This window comes from Oncorhynchus clarkii, chromosome 30, assembly GCF_045791955.1.
Source record: "Oncorhynchus clarkii lewisi isolate Uvic-CL-2024 chromosome 30, UVic_Ocla_1.0, whole genome shotgun sequence".
NCBI lineage: Eukaryota > Metazoa > Chordata > Actinopteri > Salmoniformes > Salmonidae > Oncorhynchus > Oncorhynchus clarkii.
Window position 1 is genome coordinate 16,813,215 of NC_092176.1, and position 22,516 is coordinate 16,835,730.

At 43.6% G+C, this 22,516-nt stretch overlaps 1 pseudogene; it reads left to right on the forward strand.

Annotated features, from left to right (window-relative positions):
- The first annotated feature begins 3,447 nt into the window (after positions 1–3,447).
- Positions 3,448–22,516, forward strand: part of LOC139389493 (calcineurin-binding protein cabin-1-like) — a 99,274-nt pseudogene continuing 80,205 nt past the window's right edge.

The window sequence follows — 22,516 nt, forward strand, 5'->3', positions numbered from 1 at the left end:
CACGATAAGACACGCACGTACACATAGATGTTGAAGAGAAATTGTACAATTAGGTTTTGACTTTGTGGCTGTGTTAACTAGCTGGTAACGATGGGGCAGAGATACCCGTCTCTGTTTTGGGTAAACTCGTTTTGCAAGCCAACGTGCAGCGGGGTCTGAACGAAATGACGGAAAGAGAGCAGAGAGCGTACACCCATGGTGTGCAATCAACGGTATATCATATATTATGTTTGGGTGCTTTTTTTGTATTTTTACGGTCATCCTATTCGGAATTCCAAGTTGGAAACGCACACTTCCTTTTTAGAGCCCTTACTTTCTGACCTGAAGATCACTGACATAATGATATGACCAAAGGTTTTCCTGAATTCCCATTTGTCTGGAAATGCTGTGTTCAAAACGACTGGGAACTCGGAATTTCCTGACTTCAGTGCGTTCAAGACAACTGTGAACTCTGAAGAAAATGAGGTCCGACTGGGAAAAATCGTTTTGAATGGTCACCCAACTTGGAATTCCAACTCGGGAACTTGGGCCTGTTTCTAGAGTTCAGACTTTCCGACCTGAAGATCACTGACGTCATGATTTGCCCTTGTTTTTTTCAGAGTTCCCAGACGTCTTGAAAGCACACATTTTTTGGGGGTCAAATCATGACATCAGTGATCTTCAAGTCGGAGCTCTAGAAAGATACCAGAGTTTCCGACTTGGAATTCCAAGTTGGATGAGCTGTTTCTTTTTCTTCAGTTCCCAGTTGTCTTGAATGCACTGAAGTCAGAAGTCTGAGATTTAAACGCAGTATACAGATGATAGCCCTATTTGGTAAAATATCATATTTTGACATGAACAGCTCAAATAAGCAAAGAGAAAAGGCAGTCTATCATTGCTTTAAATTTCAAGAACTTTTAAAGTTTCTTCAAATGCAGTCAGAAAAAACATCAAAAGCTATGATGAAACTGGCTCTCATGAGGACGGCCACAGGAAAGGAAGACCCAGAGTTACCTCTGCTGCAGAGGATAAGTTCATTAGAGTTAACAGCCTCAGAAATTGCAGCCCAAATAAATGCTTCACAGAGTTCAAGTAACATACACATCTCAATGTCAACTGTTCAGAGGAGACTCTGTGAATTAGGCCTTCATGGTCGAATTGCTGCAAAGAAACCACTGCTAAAGGACACAAGTAGGAAGAAGAGACTTGTTAAGCAACATTTTTGTGGTAAACAAAATACATTTGTTCAAGTGTGACTTGAAGGTATATGTTTTCTCATAGGCTGTGATGCTGGATTCCACAGATGTGAACATATGGTACAAGATTGGCCAGGTGGCTGTGCATTCCATTGGCACGGCATGCCTTTGAGGAGGGTCTGCAATGTAACCCCGACCACTGGCCCTGTCTGGACAACTTCATTACTGTTGTCTGCATACTCAGTGACTACTCAGTATCTGTATATCTGTCCTCTGTCACTATGTAAAGGATTGACATGTTTTATTTATTTAACAACACAAGTCAGTTAAGAACATATTATTATTTACAATGACGGCCTAACCTGGACGACGCTGGGCCAATTGTGAACCGCCCTGTGGGACTCCCAATCACGTCCGGTGGTGATACAGCCTGGAATCGAACCAGGGTCTGTAGTGAAACCTCTAGCACTGAGATACAGTGCCTTAGACCGCTGCTCTACAGACTATCAGTAATATTTCAACTAACTCTCTATTATAGGTCGACCAATTAATCTTGTACCATGACGATTAATTAGGGACGATTTCAACTTTTCATAACAATCGTCATCGGCCTTTTTGGACGATTACATTGCAATCCACGAGGAGACTGCGTGGCAGGCGAGTGCGGCGTCAACAGGACCTTGTGGCTGCAAGGAGCCAAGGTAAATTGCTAGCTAGCATTAAACCTATCTTTATAAAAAACTATCAATCTTCACATAATCACTAGTTAACTACACATGGTTGATGATATTACTAGTTTAACTAGCTTGTCCTGTGTTGCATATAATCAATGTGGTGCCTGTTAATTTATCATCGGTATATTTATTTATCATTTATCACAGCCTACTTCAACTTCGCTAAAAGGGTGATGATTTAACAAAAGCACAATCGTTGCACAAATGTCCCGAACCATAAACATCAATGCCTTTCTTAAAATCAATACACAAAGTATATATCTTTAAACCTGCATATTTAGTTAAAATAAGTTAATGTTAGCAGGCAATATTAACTAGGGAAATTGTGTCCCTTCTCTTGCGTTCAGTGCAAGCTGAGTCAGGGTATATGCGACCATTTCTTCCTAACAAAGGCCGTTATTAATTTGCCAGAATTTTACATAATTATGACATGACATTGAAGGTTGTGCAATGTAACAGCAATATTTAGACAGGGTTGCCACCCATTTGATAAAATACGGAACGGTTCCGTATTTCACTGAAATAATAAACGTTTTGTTTTCGAAATGATAGTTTCTGGATTTGACCATATTAATGACCAAAAGCTCGTATTTCTGTGTGTTTATTATATTATAATACAGTCAATGATTTGATAGAGCAGTCTGACTGAGAGGTGGTAGGCAGAAGCAGGCGCGTAAGCATTCATTCAAACAGCACTTTGTCAGCAGCTCTTAGCAATGCTTGAAGCACATTGCTGTTTGACTTCAAGCCTATCAACTTCCGAGATTAGGCTGGCAATACTAAAGTGCCACTAAGAACATCCAATAGTCAAAGGTATATGAAATACAAATGGTATAGAGAGAAATAGTCTGTGTCATAATTCCTATAATAACTACAGCCTAAAACTTCTTAACTGGGAATATTGAAGAACTGGTAATATTGAACCACCAGCTTTTATATGTTCTCATGTTCTGAGCAAGGAATTTAAACTTCAGCTTTTTTACATGGCACATATTGCACTTTTACTTTCTTCTCAAACGCTGTTTTTTTGCATTATTTAAACCAAATTGAACATGTTTCATTATTTATTTGAAACCAAATAGAATTGATTGATGTATTATATTTAGTTAAAATAAGTGTTCATTGTTCATTCAGTGTTGTTGTAATTCTGATTATTACAGAGATAACTCACGTTTTTGCCGAGGAGATCTTAGTCATGCAATTTTATATCTAACAAATGTGTTTGGAGCAGTATTTCAGTATTTCAGTACAGTATTGTGTATGAAAATGAGTCGTCTCTCGACAAATCACAGACGAAGGGGCGTAGACTTCTGCTACCGACTTCGGAAAAAAGGCGTGCCCGAACAACCCTTACCAAAGTCCAAAACGAGCAAAAAAACGTCACCTCATAATATATGCACAAACTCTTCTGAACTGTTTCATCTGGGAAGCATGTGGACGCCTTTTCCCTATCCCTTATTCTAAACCTAACCTTAGCAAGTAGTTGCTTATAAACAGATTGTTTGTTGATAGTATGACCATCTGTAGAGCATCTATAGATGGACTTTCCGGACTATCCAAGTAAAGTGTTACCTAATTTATCTATCATAATATTTTCCAGGCTGTTTGTATTTCATCCGCAAAGCTTTGAAGAACAGCCTTTTCTGAAGAGGGACTCTGTGCAAATGTTACTGAAGTGGTACGGCCCTACTTCTACTGTCAGGGGAGACCGTTGCTGTTAATATTCATACATGTATTTGTTTTTTTGCAGTTGACTCGCTTGCTGTTCATTGTGATTAAGGGTAAGAATGCATTGTTTTAATTGACGAAAAGCATTTTCGACTTATTCTCATATGGGAGAGAGCCTCCTTGCCATGTACAGACATCAGACAACCTGCGAGCCACCATGCCCAAGCCTGGGCCGCAGGATCAACCTGTCCCAGTACCGCAACCCCAACTGCCTCCAGGCCTTGCCTCCTGAGCCCTGCCCTCCTCCTGTCAGTGAGTTCCAGACCATCCCCAGCAGCAGCCCCAGCATCTCCCTGCCTCCACTCCCTGAGCAATCACCACTGTCCCAGCCCAGCCCTCTGGTTCAGATCACAGACTACAGCCCCCTCTGTTGGTCAGTAGCTTCTTTTCATCTAATTTAGCATGTCAATTCCATTGATTTGCAAGCATGAAACCATTTATACAATGTCAAATTGACTGGTTTATTGTATACTCTGATAATGTGTTTTATTGTTTAAGGATCCATTTGTACCCTCACAGCTATGGAAACCTCCCTCACTGAAAAGGAGAAGGTGAAGAAGGCCCCTGAGAGGAGACACTGCCAAGCGCCGCTCAGGTCGGGTCATAAACACCAAGTGCAAGGAGGAGAAGATCGACTTCCAGGAGCTGCTGTTCAAATACCTACCATCCAGGTATTGTCATGAAACCTCAAGGGGAAAACTATCAACACATTGCAAGTATATATTCTTATTGGATGATAACTAGGCTCTTCCGTTCCACTCAGACTGAAGAAGTTTGACCTTGAGGAAAATGATGAGAGCCTGAGTAACCTGGAGGCCCAGCGTGAAATCAAGCAGGACTTCCAGCTGCTCCATGGCACAAGCTGCATGCCTTTAAGACTACTGAATACATGGAATCAGGTACAGTGCCTTGCGAAAGTATTCGGCCCCCTTGAACTTTGTGACCTTTTGCCACATTTCAGGCTTCAAACATAAAGATATAAAACTGTATTTTTTTGTGAAGAATCAACAACAAGTGGGACACAATCATGAAGTGGAACGACATTTATTGGATAATTCAAACTTTTTTAACAAATCAAAAACTGAAAAATTGGGCGTGCAAAATTATTCAGCCCCTTTACTTTCAGTGCAGCAAACTCTCTCCAGAAGTTCAGTGAGGATCTCTGAATGATCCAATGTTGACCTAAATGACTAATGATGATAAATACAATCCACCTGTGTGTAATCAAGTCTCCGTATAAATGCACCTGCACTGTGATAGTCTCAGAGGTCCGTTAAAAGCGCAGAGAGCATCATGAAGAACAAGGAACACACCAGGCAGGTCCGAGATACTGTTGTGAAGAAGTTTAAAGCCGGATTTGGATACAAAAAGATTTCCCAAGCTTTAAACATCCCAAGGAGCACTGTGCAAGCGATAATATTGAAATGGAAGGAGTATCAGACCACTGCAAATCTACCAAGACCTGGCCGTCCCTCTAAACTTTCAGCTCATACAAGGAGAAGACTGATCAGAGACGCAGCCAAGAGGCCCATGATCACTCTGGATGAACTGCAGAGATCTACAGCTGAGGTGGGAGACTCTGTCCATAGGACAACAATCAGTCGTATATTGCACAAATCTGGCCTTTATGGAAGAGTGGCAAGAAGAAAGCCATTTCTTAAAGATATCCATAAAAAGTGTTGTTTAAAGTTTGCCACAAGCCACCTGGTAGACACACCAAACATGTGGAAGAAGGTGCTCTGGTCAGATGAAACCAAAATTGAACTTTTTGGCAACAATGCAAAATGTTATGTTTGGCGTAAAAGCAACACAGCTGAACACACCATCCCCACTGTCAAACATGGTGGTGGCAGCATCATGGTTTGGGCCTGCTTTTCTTCAGCAGGGACAGGGAAGATGGTAAAATTGATGGGAAGATGGATGGAGCCAAATACAGGACCATTCTGAAAGAAAACGTGATGGAGTCTGCAAAAGACCTGAGACTGGGACGGAGATTTGTCTTCCAACAAGACAATGATCCAAAACATAAAGCAAAATCTACAATGGAATGGTTCAAAAATAAACATATCCAGGTGTTAGAATGGCCAAGTCAAAGTCCAGACCTGAATCCAATCGAGAATCTGTGGAAAGAACTGAAAACTGCTGTTCACAAATGCTCTCCATCCAACCTCACTGAGCTCGAGCTGTTTTGCAAGGAGGAATGGGAAAAAATGTCAGTCTCTCGATGTGCAAAACTGATAGAGACATACCCCAAGCGACTTACAGCTGTAATCGCAGCAAAAGGTGGCGCTACAAAGTATTAACTTAAGGGGGCTGAATAATTTTGCACGCCCAATTTTTCAGTTTTTGATTTGTTAAAAAAGTTTGAAATATCCAATAAATGTCGTTCCACTTCATGATTGTGTCCCACTTGTTGTTGATTCTTCACAAAAAAATACAGTTTTATATCTTTATGTTTGAAGCCTGAAATGTGGCAAAAGGTCGCAAAGTTCAAGGGGGCCGAATACTTTCGCAAGGCACTGTACATGTCTTATGTAAATGACGTCACGCTGCTTGCTTAGTGAGTACAGCAGTGGTGCAGGAGGTGTATCATAGTTGGAGGAAGCACAGTAGTGGCCTGCCCAACCCTCTACTCCGCAACTGCAGTAATCAACACAAATGGGTATAGGACATCTATTCTGACTCTTTTGATATATTACTTTATTGACAGCGTTTTTAATTGAGAAGCTTACATCTCTGCCTGTGTTTTCTACATTCCACCTAATGCGAATGTCAAGCTGTCTGTAAAAGACTTGTGATTGGTGTTTTATGCAGGAAATGTCGCTGATGAGCCTATCATGTCTGGAGCTTCAGCTGGAGCAGTGGTCTCACAGCAAAGGCAAGAGTGGTACGTGTCAAACACATTGGTGTACTTTGGTATTCTTTATGAAATACAGTTTTCTGTTGGTTTCTTCCTTTTGCATGAACCATATTGGTATATTCCTTTCTGTGTTTTTATTGTGAAGGGTCCCCAAGAAAGTGCAGTGGGGGCCAGAGCAGTGTTGGGTTTGATGCAGAGTTCCCAGGGCAGAACTCTGAGGGGGACCTGTTATAGCTGGGGAACCTGTTTGAGGAGAACTGGGTGGCTGTGGTGGTGCGTGTTTCCTTGCTCAAGGCATGCTTCTTGGCCCTGCAAGTAACCTTCACATTCATCCTGCAACATAATTTACCCATGTTTCCTTGACTATTTAGCATAACACTTGAATATTTGTTTCTAGTATGATACTGAGTTGACCTCTTTCCTCATACATCTCACATATTAGTTTCAATGATTAAGACAAGTCAATCTGATCTACATTTGCTATTGACATGTGTAATCCATAACCTAAGACGTGCTTTGTGTGCTTGTGTCATCTCACAGGGAGACCTGGAACAGGCCCTTGAGAGCTATGATGTGTGTGCAGGCATGCTGCAGAGATTCACGCACGGACCACAGAGGAGGAAAGGTACACCATCTACCTGCCCAACCTGCGTGCAGATGCAGCGATCTCGGTGGAGGAGGTCAGTGGAAGAGCTGAACAGTAAAACTATAGCACAAATAGTCTATTTGAATAACATGCACTTGGCCCTCAACCATCCCATGAGAGCATGTAGTTCCCCTGTGGATTTGAGTTGTCTGGTTCATCAGAAAGTGTTCCCTTCTCCCAATTGCATGGACAGATTGATAAAGAAGATGGTGTCTCTGGAGCATTGTCAGTCCCTGGCGGAGATCCAGCGTCTGAGTCTAGGGACTATGAGTCTGTGGTGTGGCTGCTGCAGCCCACCCTCAGCTATGGCTCTGGGCGGGTCAAGCCTCTGGCGTTTGTCCAGCTGCTGCTGCAGTTTACCTTCTGGATTAATACAGCAATAGATCATTTTGTAGATGTACTGTAGTATTTGTCTTTATATGGTTCTTTTAGTTTCAACAAGTCTTTCTCTTTGAGGCATGGTTGTCACTACTAATCAGTGTAGTACCGACGTAGGAAAGCAGTATTAAATGTACAATATGTACCATGATGACATTTTTCCTCTTTTCCTGGCGTCTCTGCCCCAGAACACCCTGTTGAAACTGAAGGACTACCGTCAGTGTCTGGAGTGCACCGAGGTTGCCCTGAATGAAGCCCTGCAGCAGCTCAACTCTGTCCCAGTCAGCTCTCACACGGCAAAGGAGGAGTGGTTCTCTACCATCACAACGCTGCTGGGAGGCTTCGAATTCTGCTTCACAGAGGACCCTCAGCTCCTGAGCAACGTCAACCACTACACCAGCATGGCCCGGCTGGCCAACAACCTCATCCGGGTCAACACTCACACTAATATACTTGGTAGAGACGAAGTGTGTTTGGAAACAGAAAATTATAGTTAAATGTGTGCTGTGTCCAGCTCAGCCCTGCCCTGGATTCTCCTGCACCACATCATCAAGCACGAGGAGGCCAGGAGCATTAGTGAGTTCGGGCACTGATGTTGAGCGATTAGCCTGGCTCACAGTCGGAATTCCAATTCTTCCCAAAGGTGTTCTTTGGGGTTGAGGTTAAGGCTCTGTGCAGGCTAGTCAAGTTGTTCTTCACCGATCTCCACAAACCATTTCTGTATGAACCTCGCTTTGTGCACAGGGGCATTGTCATGCTGAAACAGGAAAGGCCTTCCCCAAACTGTTGCCACAAAGTTGGAAGCACAGAATCGTCTACAATGTCATTGTATGCTGTCGGGTTAAGATTTCCCTTCACTGGAACTAAGGGGCCTAGTCCGAACCATGAAAAACAGCCCCAGACCATTATAAACCTTTTACAGGTGGCACTATTTATTGGGGCAGGTAGTGTACTTCTGGCATCCGCCAAACCCAGATTCGTCGATCGAACTGCCAGATGGTGAAGCGTGATTAAAAATAATCAAATGTTATTGGTCACATAAACATGGTTAGCAGATGTTAATGCGAGTGTAGCAAAATGCTTGTGCTTCTAATTCTGACAGTGCAGTAATATCTAACAAGTAATCTAACAATTCCACAACTACCTAATACACACATCTAAAGGGATGGAATAAGAATATGTACATAGAAATATATGGATGACCGAGCGGCATAGGCAAGATGCAATAGATGGTATAAAATACAGTATATACAGTGCCTTGCGAAAGTATTCGGCCCCCTTGAACTTTGCGACCTTTTGCCACATTTCAGGCTTCAAACATAAAGATATAAAACTGTATTTTTTTGTAAAGAATCAACAACAAGTGGGACACAATCATGAAGTGGAACGACATTTATTGGATAATTCAAACTTTTTTAACAAATCAAAAACTGAAAAATTGGGCGTGCAAAATTATTCAGCCCCTTTACTTTCAGTGCAGCAAACTCTCTCCAGAAGTTCAGCGAGGATCTCTGAATGATCCAATGTTGACCTAAATGACTAATGATGATAAATACAATCCACCTGTGTGTAATCAAGTCTCCGTATAAATGCACCTGCACTGTGATAGTCTCAGAGGTCCGTTAAAAGTGCAGAGAGCATCATGAAGAACAAGGAACACACCAGGCAGGTCCGAGATACTGTTGTGAAGAAGTTTAAAGCCGGATTTGGATACAAAAAGATTTCCCAAGCTTTAAACATCCCAAGGAGCACTGTGCAAGCGATAATATTGAAATGGAAGGAGTATCAGACCACTGCAAATCTACCAAGACCTGGCCGTCCCTCTAAACTTTCAGCTCATACAAGGAGAAGTCTGATCAGAGATGCAGCCAAGAGGCCCATGATCACTTTGGATGAACTGCAGAGATCTACAGCTGAGGTGGGAGACTCTGTCCATAGGACAACAATCAGTCGTATATTGCACAAATCTGGCCTTTATGGAAGAGTGGCAAGAAGAAAGCCATTTCTTAAAGATATCCATAAAAAGTGTCATTTAAAGTTTGCCACCTGGGCGACACACCAAACATGTGGAAGAATGTGCTCTGGTCAGATGAAACCAAAATTGAACTTTTTGGCAACAATGCAAGACGTTATGTTTGGCGTAAAAGCAACACAGCTGAACACACCATCCCCACTGTCAAACATGGTGGTGGCAGCATCATGGTTTGGGCCTGCTTTTCTTCAGCAGGGACAAGGAAGATGGTTAAAATTGATGGGAAGATGGATGGAGCCAAATACAGGACCATTCTGGAAGAAAACCTGATGGAGTCTGCAAAAGACCTGAGACTGGGACGGAGATTTGTCTTCCAACAAGACAATGATCCAAAACATAAAGCAAAATCTACAATGGAATGGTTCAAAAATAAACATATCCAGGTGTTAGAATGGCCAAGTCAAAGTCCAGACCTGAATCCAATCGAGAATCTGTGGAAAGAACTGAAAACTGCTGTTCACAAATGCTCTCCATCCAACCTCACTGAGCTCGAGCTGTTTTGCAAGGAGGAATGGGAAAAAATGTCAGTCTCTCGATGTGCAAAACTGATAGAGACATACCCCAAGCGACTTACAGCTGTAATCGCAGCAAAAGGTGGCGCTACAAAGTATTAACTTAAGGGGGCTGAATAATTTTGCACGCCCAATTTTTCAATTTTTGATTTGTTAAAAAAGTTTGAAATATCCAATAAATGTCGTTCCACTTCATGATTGTGTCCCACTTGTTGTTGATTCTTCACAAAAAAATACAGTTTTATATCTTTATGTTTGAAGCCTGAAATGTGGCAAAAGGTCGCAAAGTTCAAGGGGCCGAATACTTTCGCAAGGCACTGTACATATGAGATGAGTAATGTAAGATGTGTAAACAGTATTGAAGTGGAATTATTTAGAGTGCATTGTATAAAGTGACTAGTGATCCATTTACTAAAGTGGCCAATGATTTGAGTCAGTATGTAGGCAGCAGCATCTCTGTGTTAGTGGTGGCTGTTTAACAGTCTGATTGCCTTGAGATAGAAGCTGTTTTTCAGTCTCTCGGTCCCAGCTTTGATGCACCTGTACTGACCTCGCCTTCTGGATGGTAGCGGGGTGAACAGGCAGTGGCTTGGGTGGTTGTTGTCCTTGATGATCTTTTTGGCCTTCCTGTGACATCGGGTGCTGTAGGTGTCCTGGAGGGCAGGTAGTTTGCCCCAGGTGATTTGTTGTGCAGACCGCACCACCCTCTGAGGAGCCTTGCAGGTGAGGGTGGTGTAGTTGCCGTACCAGGCAGCCCGACAGGATGCTCTCAATTGTGCATCTGTAAAAGTTTGAGGGTTTTAGGTGACAAGCCAAATTTCTTCAACCTCCTGAGGTTGAATAGGCAATGTTGCACCTTCTCCACACTGTCTGTGTGGGTGGACCATTTCAGTTTGTCTGTGATGTGTACGCCGAGGAACTTAAAACTTTCCCCTTTCTCCACTGCTGTCCCATCGATGTGGATAGGGTGGGGGGGGATGACCCCTCTGCTGTTTCCTGAAGTTCACGATTATCTCCTTTGTTTTGTTGACATTGAGTTTTCCTGACACCACACTCCGAGTGCCCTCACCCACTACTGTTGTGTCGTCTGCAAACTTGATGATTGAGTTGGAGGCGTGCATGGCCACGCAGTCATGGGTGAACAGGGAATACAGGAGGGGGCTGAGCACACACCCTTGTGGGGCCACAGTTTTGAGGTTCAGCGAAGTGGAGGTGTTGTTTCCTACCTTCACCACCTGGGGGCGGCCCGTTAGAAAGTCCAGGACCCAAATGCACAGGGCTGAGTTGAGACCCAGGGCCACAAGCTTAATGATGAGCTTGGAGGGCACTATGGTGTTGAATGCTGAGCTGTAGTCAATGAACAGCATTTTTACATAGGTATTCCTCTTGTCCAGATGGGATAGGGCTGTGTGATGGCGATTGCATTTTCTGTGGATCTATTGGGGCAGTAAACAAGTTGAGGTCTAGGGTGTCAGGTAAGGTAGAGGTGATATGATCCTTAACTAGCCTCAAAGCACTTCATGATGACAAGTGAGTGCGATAGTCCTCTAGTTCAGTTACCTTTGCTTTCTTGGGTACATGAACAATGGTGGCCATCTTGAAGCATGTGGGGACAGCAGACTGGGATAGGGAGAGATTGAATATCTGTAAACACACCAGCCAGTTCTGCCAGGTCTGCGCATGCTCTGAGGACGCGGCTAGGGATGCCGTCTGGGCCGGCAGCCTTGCGAGGGTTAACACGTTTAAATGTCTTACTCCTGTTGGCCAAGGAGAAGGGGGACCCGCAGTCCTTGGTAGTGGGCCTATTATCCTCAAACTGGGCAAAGAAGGTGTTTAGTTTGTCTGGAAGCAAGACGTCTGTGTCTGTGACGTGGCTGGATTTCTTTTTGTAGTCCTTATTTGCTTGTAGACCTTGCCACATGCGTCTCGTGTCTGGGCCGTTGAATTGCGACTCCACTTTGTCCCTTTACAGACATTTTGCTTGTTTGATTGCCTATTCCCGGAGGGAATAACTACGCTGTTTATATTCAGTCATATTCCCAGTCATCTTTCCGTGGTTAAACGCGGTGGTTCGCGGTTTGTTTTGCGCGAATTCCGTCTATCCATGGTTTCTGGTTAGGGTAGGTTTTAATATTCACAGTGGGTACAACCTCTCCAATGCACTTTATCACTCCAGAGAACACGTTTCCACTGCTCCAGAGTCCAATGGCGGCGAGCTTTACACCACTCCAGCTGACGCTTGGCATTGTGTATGGTGATCTTAGGCTTGCGTGCGGCTGCTCGGCCATAGAAACCCATTTCATGAAGCTCCCAATGAACAGTTATTGTGCTGATGTTGCTTCCAGAGGTAGTTTGGAATTCGTAGTGAGTGTTGCAACCTAACGACATGACTTTTAAGCGCTACGTGCTTCATCACTCGCTGGTCCCGTTCTGTGAGCTTGTGTGGCCTACCGCTTTGTGGTTTAGCCATTGCTGCTCTTAGATGTTTCCACTTCACAATAACAGCACTTACAGTGGACCAGTGCAGCTCTAGCAGGACATACATTTGTCAAACGGACATGTTGGAAAGGTGGCTTGTTAGAAAGTCACTGAGTTCTCCGGTAAGGCCATTCTACTACAAATGTTTGTCTATGGAGATTGCATGGCTGTGTGTTCGATTTTTTTAAATATATCTGTCAGTAACGGGTGTGGCTTAAATAGCTGAATCAACTAATTTGAAGGGGTGTCCACATACTTTTGTGTGTATGTATGTGTGTGTGGTGGTGGTGAAGTCCATCCTGTTCATAACTGCTATAATGCCCTATTTAAATCTATGCTGTAAGCCCTAAAATGTCTTGCTGTTTCCTGTGACTCTCTTCAGATTGCTCTAACACCCCCATTCTGCCCTCCTCCCTGATGCTGCTCAACCTGGCCCATGAGTACCTGGGCCGCCGCTCCTGGTGCTGCAACTCAGATGGAGCTCTGTTCAGGTGCTATGTGAGTCGGTCAACAGAGTTGAGATTGTGTGGACATTCTCTGTATTTGTTTTCCTATGATATGGTTTGAATTAGTTTCTAATATCTTTCAAAGTATTTGTCAAAGTTTAATCAGGATAGAACTAACCTCATTGTTGTATTCATGTTCATGGTTCAGGTTCGTGTTCTGGAGAAAGAGGCGTCTCCCTCTAAAGCGGAGGATACTCATCCCTACAAAGATGAGATGGGCGTTGAGCAGTGCTTCTACTGCCTGTATGCTTACCCCAGCAAGAAGATCATGGCCCGTTATCTGGAGGAGCACTCTGCTCAACAGGTCAAACACCCAGCCCTCTTAATGTTATATTACTGACTGTCAATCTTTCAATGCCTTTCACATATCTGAGGATTAGCTAACAGATCATGTAATGTGTTCAACTGGCCACTAGGTGGTAGTCAATTCCACATTAGGTTGTTTACTCACTGGGATTGGCTTGTAGTGTAACTGTGATACGCAGTAATTGCATGATGAATAGACTGTGTTCCAAAGGGACAAGGTTCATTAGTTAATGAATGCAGTCCCAAGACTAATTAACTACTGGTTGGTCCACTGAGTCATACGACCCAGGAACTCCACTCGAGCAGGTCAATACAGGGGGAAGAAAGCAATTGATTCACTTTCAGGGAGTTTGAATGAGATTAATTATCTGACTGCCTCTGCATCAGAATGTACCAGCCTGTGCTGTTAGTCCCTTATCATGGGAATAGTTAGTCCCTTATCATGGGAACCACCAAGGTTTCACTTAGGAAGAGTTGAATCTTAGGGCAAACTCTTTGGTGGCGAGTTTTAAAAAGTGTGTGTGCATGCGTGTGTTAGTACTAGGATTTTTTTTTAACAGTACAATACATGTTTTGCTTATCATCATAACTAACTGTGTTTTTCTAAGAAGAGCAGGTGGAACTCCTTTGGAGCCACGCCCTCTTCATGTTCCAGTACTTTAATCCCAAGAGTACCTCAGTTTGACAGCTACAAGATAAGCACGGTGTCTTCTGACCTGGCCAACCTGCTGAAAAGGATCTCTGGCATTGTCCTACAGTGACACTCCCATCCTCACTATTGATGAGGTGTCAGCCTACATCGAGTGCACGGCTGGAATCAAATCAAAGTTGATTTGTCATGTGCACCGAATACAACAGGTGTGGGTGGACCTTACAGTGAAATGCTAACCAATAGTGCAAAAAAGGTATTTGGTGAACAATGGGTAAGTAAAGAAATAAAAACAACAGTAAAAAGACAGTGAAAAATAACAGCAGTGAGGCTGTATACAGTAGCAAGGCTATAAAAGTAGTGAGGCTACATACAGACACCGGTTAGTCGGGCTGATTGAGGTAGTACATACGTGTAGATATGGTTAAAGTGACTATGCATACATGATGAACAGAGAGTAGCAGTAGCGTAAAGAGGGGTTGGCGGGTTGCGGGACACAATGCAGATAGCCTGGTTAGCCAATGTTAGCACTGGTTGGTCGGGCCAATTGAGGTAGTATGTACATGAATGTATAGTTAAAGTGACTATGCATATAAGATAAACAGAGAGTAGCAGCAGCGTAAAAGATGGGTTGAAGCCTTTTTGTCCTAGACTTGGCACTCCGGTACCGCTTGCCATGCGGTAGTAGAGAGAACAGTCTATGGCTGGGGTCTTTGACAAATTTTAGGGCCTTCCTCTGACCGCCTGGTGTGGAGGTCCTGGATGGCAGGCAGCTTAGCCCCAGTGATGTACTGGGCCGTACGCACTACACTTTGTAGTGCCTTGCGGTCGGAGTCCGAGCAATTGCCGTACCAGGCAGTGATGCAACATGCTCTTGATGTTGCAGCTATATAACCTTTTGAGGATCTCAGGACCCATGCCAAATCTTTTTAGTTTCCTGAGGGGGAATAGGCTTGTCGTGCCCTCTTCACGACTCTTGGTGTGTTTGGACCATTCTAGTTTGTTGTTGTGGACACCAAGGAACTTGAAGCTCTCAACCTGCTCCACTACAGCCCCGTCGATGAGAATGGGGGCGTGCTCGGTCCTCCTTGTCCTACAGTCCACAATCATCTCCTTAGCCTTGGTTACGTTGAGGGATAGGTTGTTATTCTGGCACCACCCGGCTAGGTCTCTGACCTCCTCCTAATAGGCTGTCTCGTCGTTGTCGGTGATCAGGTCTACCACTGTTGTGTCGTATGCAAAATTAATGATGGTGTTGGAGTCGTGCCTGGCCATGCAGTCGTGGCTGAACAGGGAGTACGGGAGGGGATTGAGCACGCACCCCTGGGGGGCTCCAGTGTTGAGAATCAGCGTGGCAGATGTGTTGCTACCTACCCTCACCACCTTTAAAGGTCAGTGCGGGGCATTTATGAGTCACAAATGCTAATTGACTGGACGTAGCCACAGCCTGACTTTACATGTTGTCATGTAGAACAGTTTAGCAGAGTTGGGGTAAATTCCGTAAATTCTATTAGAATTAAATTCCATCTACCTGTAAATGTAAATTCCAGGTCACCCTGAATTCCAATAATTAAATTCCCAATTCAATATTATCCACAAATCCAAATTCCCTCAGGCTGATTATGTCACTGTTTAGATATTTCTAGTATCGCTAGGCTATAGTAATACAAATTGAAATGATTTTTAAACATATCCAGAGGACTGTTTTGTGCATTCATTCCATTGACTGTGAACTGTACAAATATTGAATTCCAAAGATGACTTTTTTTTTTACTATTTCAATTCCAATTCTGTAACTTAGATTGCTGAAATTTGAATTGATTTCAATGTAAATTCTCCACTTCATGAGTGAATTTATTGGAATTGACCACAACCCTGCTATTTAGGCCTATACATCACGTCATGACCATTCATTATAGGTGATGACACTGTACAAGTCATTATGCATTGAAATATGTAGGTAACTGCCAAAAATAAAGGAAATACCAACAGTCTTAATAAGGCGTTGGGCCACTCACTACAAGCCGCCAAAACAGCTTCAATGCACCTTGGCATAGATTCTACTAGTGTCTGGAACTCTATTGGGAGGGATGCGACACCATTCTTCCACAAGAAATGACATAATTTGGTGTTTTGTTGATGGTGGTGGAAAACACTGTCACAGGTGCCGCTCCAGAATCTTCCAGTGTTCAGTTGGTTTGAGATCTGGTGATTGACTGACACCTACACACTTTAAACCCCCTACGCTCCTTTTGAGACCCCGCACTGAGACCTCTTCTACCCATGGTAGCCAAAATAATGGGCAACTGGGCATTTTTTTTTTATACATGGCCCTAAGCATTATGGGATGTTAATTGCTTAATTAACTCAGGAACCGCAGCTGCTTTCAATATACTTTGGATCCCTTTTTTTCCTTTTATTTTGGCAGTTACATGTCTGATTTACAAATTGAATGCACCTGCACAATAGCTGAAACCTTTATAAATCACACATTGATCTAAATGGGGGACTTGATAGGTCCTGACAAGTACTCCCATCTCAAATTAGGATTAGAGAGGATCTCTACATGTATCAGAATCTAGTTGAATCTGTAAGACTGCTGTCAGACCTGACAGTAGGAGCATAGTAGATCATCCAGTCGTTGTGTTCCCACCCAGGAGCCGGTACATTGCCTTCCTGAGAGGGGTGCTCCAGCACCCCCTGTTGTCGAGATCTTCTCCCTCCTGGCTGACTAGTTCTTTGAGAACAGTCCAAGGCCGTAAAGTTCTATATGCATGACATCTGTGTGTCCAAACAGGTCAGGAAAAAACAAGTCAATTGTGGTTGTGCTTTTTAAGATACTCATATTACCTTGAGTTGCTTTAAGTATTTTACCTTACAAGTGAATTTCATGTCATGATGATAATGACATTTCCTTGGCATGCTCAATGCTGTGTGTGTGTGTGTCCTGGACAAGTTAAACTCTATTGAACTGACGAGCGATGGCCCCATCCAGGACAAGATAAACTGCAACGAACTGAAGAGCGATGGCCCCATGTGAAAGCACTCCACGGCTGTGTTCAACTGCTTTAAGAGGGCCCTGGAGATGGACAGCACCAACCTGGCTCTGTGGATCGAGTACAGCACCATGTCCTACGCCGTGTACTCCTTCACCTCGCGCCAACTCAAACAGTGGAGGACTGAGCTTCCCTCCGAGGTCATCAAACCGGTGCAGTGGACAACCAGTGTACAGAATACTCATATGCACTGTGTTTTGTGTTCTACTTTTCTAAACTTCATGGACGTCACTTTTAGTCATGCTGTGTGTGAATTCATTGTTCAGTAAATTGATCACTGTTGACAGTAGCGGTTTGTGTGTGTATTTCAGATGGAGGAGAGAGACCATGCTGGAGACGTGTTTCCAGGGGACGTCTCGGTGTGAGGGGGATAGGGATGAGGAAGAGTGGTTCATTCACTACATGCTGGGGAAGATAGCTGAGAAACGCAAGCAGCCACCCGGGGAATACATCCAGCTCTACAAACAGGTGCACAGCAGGGGAAACGATCTGTGGACTCAAGTGATTCATTGGTCTGCCTTGCAGACTAGATTTATACAGACAGGGGAGCCCTAGGGCTCAACGGAGCAGAAATCTTCATGGAGGTCAGTACAGTGGAAGAGGGGGAAGGGGATGTGAGTTATAGGGAAACTAGGAAGTCAGAGGTCCGATGAAGCAGTTCTGTCTGTATGCGTTTCCCTGTTACCTTCACTGCTTATTCACCTCTCCAGACCCAGTACTTCCATTCTATAGCTCCATTCTATAGCTTACACTATAATCACTATGTATCTGTTTTTTTTAATTTTTTTTACATTAAAGGCTGACATTTGACCATTGAAAGATATTGACCATGGCAACCAGCTTTTCATCCTGTGTTATTAACAGCCATCAGATGATCTGATGCTCTCGTCTCTTTCTCTTCCCATGCACATTATCTGCACAAGGAAGCTGCCAGATACACTACCACAATTCCCCTGACTTGTCTATGGAGGCCCTGGAGGTACACTTGTTTTAAACCCAAGGGTTTCTAGGTCTAGTCTTTTGTTCAATAATAGATATATATATATATATATATATAGAGAGAGAGAGTATAACTCTGTTATTAAAGCTGTGTGACTCTCTGGCATCTCTCTCCCCCTAGCTGTACTTCCATCTGAGCGCCACTGTCCTCAAGCTGCTGGAGTCTGAGGAACCAGACCTGGAGCATGATCTTCTTCAACATCCTGGCTGTGGTGGCCACTGGACCCTTTGCCAGGGGGGGAAGAGAAGAGAAGGGCAGGCCCAGGCCCAACGAAAAGTGAGGGACCTCAACCTTAGCCTGGGATCTATGCTCTGTCTTATAAATCTCATTCTGTGACTCGACTACAAACCAAAAGGAAAAACATGAAATTCTCCCCCTCTGGCCCAACCTTTTGTTTTGTCCCCACCCCCTCTCTCACCTCAGGGAGATGGATGAGGACTCCCACTGCTTTGTGTCATCTATGTGTGATGGATGTTCATGGGGCCTCCCTCCCCTCCAACGCTGCAGGTCTGACGCCCCCACCTTACACGGCCACTTTGGTCGACCACGATTACACCAAATGTAACACCCTCCGGCGGCGGCGGCAGCAGACCAAACGTAACACCCTCCGGCGGCAGCAGACCAAACGTAACACCCTCCGGCGGCAGCAGACCAAACGTAACACCCTCCGGCGGCAGCAGACCAAACGTAACACCCTCCGCCGGCAGCAGACCAAACGTAACACCCTCCGCCGGCAGCAGACCAAACGTAACACCCTCCGGCGGCAGCAGACCAAACGTAACACCCTCCGGCGGCAGCAGACGAGGAAACAGTATGAGGAGGAGCTGATGGTACAGTCTGGTTATCTGTGGTTGAGCCCATTCTTCACCGGGCTGGGGAGTAGTGTTGGTTATGAGGATAATCACTATGATGATAATGGCTCTGGTTCCAGTGATGACTCAATTAGCACTGGGTGATTGGGATGTCTTGGGGAATTTGGTAATATGGTATCTCAGGTTATTTGGATATTGTTTTACTGCTCTATAAAAATGCAATAGCATTTAGTTTAGGCAAACAGAGGTGTGAAGGTAGTTTGGCCGAGGGCGTCCTGGCCTGTGTGTGTGTTAATATGTAGAAGTTTGTGCTGGTCACCCTCTTTTCCTTTCTTTCCCATTTCCCTTGGCTTTTGATGACATTGTTTTCTATTGTAACTTCAGCAGAGCTTGTCTCCTTGTGTAACCAGTGTGAAATGGCTAGCTAGTTAGCAGTGCGCGCTAGTGGCATTTCAACCGGTGATGTCATTTGCTCTGAGACCTTGAAGTAGTTGTTTCCCTTGCTCTGCAAGGGCTGTGGAGCGATGGGTAACAATGCTTAGATGATGACTGTTGTTGCTGTGTGCGGAGGGTCCCTGGTTCAAGCCCAGGTTGGAGTAAGGAGAGTGACGGTTCTCATCACCTCTTATGAAGCTATTTAGATTGAGAATAGATCTTCTTGGCTTTTGATTTGATAAAGTTTTGATTTTAGCTTCTAATTTTAAAGACCAATGCAGTCAAATTGATTTTCCTGTTTTATATATATATATATATATATATATATATATATATATATATATTAGTCCCATAGGGCGGCGCACAATTGGCCCAGCGTCGTCCGGGTTTGGCCAGGGTATGCCGTCATTGTAAATAAGAATTTGTTCTTAACTGACTTGCCTAAAGGTTAAATAAAATTGCCTACTAGGCAAGTCAGTTAAGAACAAATTCTTATTTACAATGACGGCATACCCTGGCCAAACCCGGACGACGCTGGGCCAATTGAGCGCCGCCCTATGGGACTCCCAATCACGGCTGGTTGTACAGCCTGGAATCGAACCAGGGTCTGTAGTGACAGCTCTAACACTGAGATGCAGTGCCTTAGACCGCTGCGCCACTCGGGATCACCATGAGGTGGGAATAATAATGTGATAATTTCCTTTTTAGTGTGAGAGTTGTTTAAAAAGAGCCTGCAATTTCAGCCCATTTTGGTGGCCTGCCAATAAGAAAGACTTCCAAATCTCTCTGCCAATAAGAAAGACTTCCAAACCTCTCTGCCAATAAGAAAGACTTCCAAACCTCTCTGCCAATAAGAAAGACTTCCAAACCTCTCTGCCAATAGTAGTTCACTTTCAGTTTCCCCTCCCTTTTCAGATCACTGCCAGACAGTCCTAGCAGCATTCTTGATTGAGAAATTGCTCTTTGCTACAAAGCTATTTTTGTTTCTCATTTGAATTGAAAACAATCACAGTAAGATACTTAATTGTTACCCAGAAATGATTTGATATTAAGAGAAAAAAAGGTCCAGTGCATCCGGTTTTAACTTTTGATTTCATCAGTTTTTTTCTGATGACTTCTTACTAATCATATCAGGGCAATTATTTTATAAAAGAATGCAAGCTTGCTGGCTATCGCTTTAGACTTGGATATTGATATGTTCTCTGTAAGGTGTGGTGTATTTTAGAGGGGGTAATGGCCAGTAAAAGAGATCTCTGTTCTGGACACAGCAGGCTTTTAGTGTGTTGACTCTAGACTCATATGACCAACACAGAGCCACAGGCAAGACACAGCCAGGCTTCCATTGAGAGGTTTTACCTTATCCCAGGGAACAGTTGCTGCATTGTCCTGGCAATGACATCTCACTACAGGTTCACTTGAAACGACTGAGCTGAATTTAAGATTTTGTCACACTGACAGGACACTTATCGAGGGAGGCAGTTTACTTGTCCTAAGCTTGTCTTGATATAAATATTATGTGTCAAGGAACGTTTGGGAGCTATTCTGACACTTTAACTGGTTTCTGTAATATGCCTCTCACTGTGTGCAGATTGATTACTAAACCAAAGTCTAGTGCTGCTTCAGTGTTAACTGTCAGTTGGAACAGTAGGGAGGGGTGGAGAAGGGGCTGCATTTAGAGTACACATTCATGTCCTGTTTTAAAATACTAGAGTGGGGTGAATCACTCACCTTGTAAAGAGTCATTTAAATGATTCTACTTTACTAGACCTATACTGTCCAGATATAGACGATATTGACAGACAATATAAGAGCAGGGTTAAAAATCCTTCACTATAAAAGAGGTAGCTTTTCAAAATGAATTACCAACACAATATGATATCAGAAAAATGCACTGATGCAACTTTGCTCTACATTTTATCACTTAACATTGCATGACAGTAGTGTGATGAGGGACACGAGCAGTTTACTCTTAACTCCCAATTGTTGTTGGTGAGCTGATTGTCTCCTTCACCACAGTGTGTATTCTGCATCTTTTAAAAATGTGCCACATCTGAGTGCACTAAACCTACGTTTAAATTTATGAACCATTTTTAAGAGCATATTTTAGAGGGGAAGCAACAACACTGTACAAAAAAAGTGTGTGTGTGTGTGTGTGTGTGTGTGTGTGTGTCAGTTCATACTTAGTAGGAAATGAGGCCAGATTTGCCTAATATGTTCCTGAAAAAAGCTGAAATGCAATGTATGAAGCAGTATTCTTAGTAGCTTTTCCCTTATAGAAACTTAGTGCTACATACAGGAATGTACAATTGGCTCCGGTTACCTTTTCTCCAGCATGTCCCATAACTGAAATGATATTCACATTGTGTATTGTTTACATTGTTGCAAAGACGTCAAGGGTAAACATAAATATTTGCCACAAGTGAAACGATGTCATTAAATAAATGCTGTTGGTTGTGTATATTGAATGGAAACTGACCATTCATTACAAATGGCTTTGCAAAATATCTTTGCATTATACTGTAAAAACAGCCTTTAGCATGTTGTTTTCCCCCTATGCCCTGTCTAGCTTGAATGTCTGAATACTGCAGCCTTTAGCATGTTGTTTTCCCCCTATGCCCTGTCTAGCTTGAATGTCTGAATACTGCAGCCTTTAGCATGTTGTTTTCCCCCTATGCCCTGTCTAGCTTGAATGTCTGAATACTGCAGCCTTTAGCATGTTGTTTTCCCCTATGCCCTGTCTAGCTTGAATGTCTGAATACTGCAGCCTTTAGCATGTTGTTTTCCCCCTATGCCCTGTCTAGCTTGAATGTCTGAATACTGCAGCCTTTAGCATGTTGTTTTCCCCCTATGCCCTGTCTAGCTTGAATGTCTGAATACTGCAGCCTTTAGCATGTTGTTTTCCCCCTATGCCCTGTCTAGCTTGAATGTCTGAATACTGCAGCCTTTAGCATGTTGTTTTCCCCCAATGCCCTGTCTAGCTTGAATGTCTGAATACTGCAGCCATATTGCCCATGTTGCCAGTTTCTGTCATTCTTTCCTGCCTGCTTGTTTCTGCCACCTGCTTTGACGTTTATATGCATGTAGATAATGCTGTCACTGGACAAATTCAGTCCTCTCTCAAACAATCCACTGAATGGTGTGACTTGGACCGTGGGCTACTATTTGACTTGTGTTTTGGTGTTGGCTAACGTTTGCAACAAAGATCTTAA